At 37.6% G+C, this 2,691-nt stretch overlaps 1 long non-coding RNA gene across 1 annotated transcript; it reads right to left on the bottom strand.

Annotated features, from left to right (window-relative positions):
• Window positions 1–215: 215 nt before the first annotated feature.
• Window positions 216–1,130, bottom strand: LOC105537706. The gene is made up of 3 exons (XR_001005764.1): window positions 947–1,130; window positions 584–749; window positions 216–473 (listed from the first exon to the last, which is right to left on the bottom strand). It is a non-coding gene; the product is annotated as an uncharacterized LOC105537706 (long non-coding RNA).
• Between the last annotated feature and the right edge of the window lie 1,561 nt (window positions 1,131–2,691).

Below are 2,691 nucleotides of genomic sequence, written 5' to 3'. Positions count from 1 at the left end.
GTATTCAGGATCATCAACCCCACTGCACCTTCTAAACATCTATCAAAACTAGTGTTGATGAATGGAAATACTGCCTTCAATTTTAATAAATCTTATGGCATAAATAATCCAAGCTCAGATAGCATTCTAGTGACAAGATAGACCAAACCAAAATGGACTACACAAGTGTAAAGGCCTTGTGTTAAGAAGAGTTGAACCATATCTCACTCAGTGTAAAGGTTTTCATTTGAAGTAGATTTAATGTGGTTCATTCCAAACAGGCCCTTTGCAATTCACTGGGAGCTTTAAGAAAGGTGGGAAACTTTAAAGGCACACTTTATTCAAAAATCCTTTGTTGGACACCTGCATACAAGAATGACAATCATTGGCAAGAATAAAGGTTTTATCTCATTTCCACAGTACATTTTATTTAATATGCCTCCAATCAGCAGTGCTCTACCTCTGGAATTCCAAGCTCAACTTGTATCTAAGCACTGTCAAATGAAAAGGAGATAATAAAATTACTAGTGTGTTGCAAGGTGATTAAATTTACATAATGACTCTGGATTTGATTAAATGCCAGATCCCCCTCTAAAAAAATTACCTGTAGAGGCATTAAATCTTCCAGCCACACACACTTCACTGCATTTACGCTTTATCCACAGAAGCTCCCGTTTATCTTAGCAGAGATTACTGCCATCCCACCACAGGAACACAGCATGCAGGTAATGCCTGGAAGCTTATTTAGAAGAGTGGCAGGGGCTCATGCACTGATTTGCAGAATAAATATCAGAAAAATGTGAGAGAGACAATCACTGTGTTCATCCAGAGAACAGACTGTACTAAAGACTCAGATGCAGACTTTTTCTACTCTACCAAAAATGGAATGGCTTCTTAAAATGCCATCCAAACACGTTGTCCTGAAACTCAAGGCTTCCCCACTACTAACAAATTATAAGGAGCTTACCATGAGCTGGCCTTTCCAGGAGCACACTGGTGAGAATTGAGGCTATGGTGTGTCAGATTTGGAAATCCACTCCTGTCAAGCTGGTAGGTAACTAATGCATGTTCTCTCATCCTGAATATCATCTCAAAATAGGATTGCATAGTGGAATATTTCCCTATTGCTTGTTTGCTGCATGGCCCTGGATGGCAGTCTTTGGAATAAAAACATTCACACAAACAAGTAAAAAACCTATGCATTATAACGATGACACACAGCCAAGCAAACGGCACCATGATACGGCTTCCACAATACCCATCATGCCTACTGAAAAAAATTACACAACAAAAGAGCTCTGAAATATGATTTGCTTCTAGAACATACCACTGCAAATGGGTGGTACCAGCTAAGTGAGAAAAAGAAGTTTTACCACTTTCCAATAAAACATCAAGAATGGGGACTGTAGCATCAGCATGTTGTTGACTGGGTCCAGACTGCTTTAGTCAGATAAAAGCAATTACTTCTCTACTATGACTGATGTAAACTGGTCACTCCACATATCCCTAGCTTCAATAACAGGCAGAGTCTTGGCCGGACAACTACTGAAACCTAAACCCTACTAAAGCTCTTACTGTTGTTCAGTGTTCTGTTATCCAACCCTTTCAAAGCATCCCACTGTTTGCTATCAAATATGCACCAATCTCTTGCCAGTCTTCTGTAGAGATTCATTTTATTTTATTTATTTTCTATGCAACAAAAGCCACATTCGAAATCTTCTGTAAAGATTTAGAGGTAGCTATGGTCCACCCATGGCCTACCTACAGTACACCTGTACTGCATTCAGTGAAGGTAAGACTCAAGTCTCAGGTCAGCATTATCAGTAAATTGTAGAGTTAACCACAACTGTAGCAGGCGGGTTGCCTCAGCAACCTGTAACAATACTTTAGCATATGTCTGACTAAGAGTACTTATGAAATAAGCTATAAAAAGTGCCATTATTGGGCTATTTTTCATGTGTGTAACAATTTGTATATAAAAAGACCAAATTTTCAGTGGCCAGCACCAAGTAAGGACTATATACTAGTGGATTAATGATTTCTAGGCATCTTTTACGGCACTTAAGAATATGTGTGAGTACAATAAATAAACAGTTTAAGAGAGGATACAGGATGTCTTTTAGTATTTCAATTTTTTTATTATTTCTTAATTTTTGTAATAATCATTTGGAAGGCTAAAACTGAAATTTGTTTCCTGAAAAAATGTTTTTATCACATTGGTTATTATGGAAGAGTTGTTGTGAGTCATGAAACTGCCGTGTTCCATTTTTCTTTTAAAAAAAAAAAGTCCCCAGGGAACTCAGGGAATTAAACTCATAAATTTAATTTCAATATCTGGTAAGCTGTGAGGACAATTATTAAGGCAGTCATTTATGAGTATCTAGAGGAAACCCAAGTGATAAACAGTAGTCAATACAGATTCTTCAAACACAAATCATGCCAAACGAAGCTAATTCCTGTTCATGATAGAATGACAAGCTAAATGGTGAAAGAGGATGGAGCAAAGTTAACATATCTTGGAGAGAGAAGCGTCTGATATAATTTAACCTGACATTCTTATAGGAATGTCAGAGAAAGACCATAAATAGAGCTGGTAAAGAGAAACCTGATGGCATAGCTAGACTGGTTTGGTGTAAGCTCAATGGAACATATTACAGAGTAGGATAAATTTCAGATGCAATACCACCCAGATCATGCATAACCACTCTTAGG

The sequence above is a fragment of the Mandrillus leucophaeus genome, unplaced genomic scaffold (assembly GCF_000951045.1).
Source record: "Mandrillus leucophaeus isolate KB7577 unplaced genomic scaffold, Mleu.le_1.0 Scaffold1792, whole genome shotgun sequence".
NCBI classification, from domain to species: domain Eukaryota; kingdom Metazoa; phylum Chordata; class Mammalia; order Primates; family Cercopithecidae; genus Mandrillus; species Mandrillus leucophaeus.
Note: the sequence above shows the minus strand (reverse complement) of the source record. Positions and strands in the feature narration are given on the sequence as shown.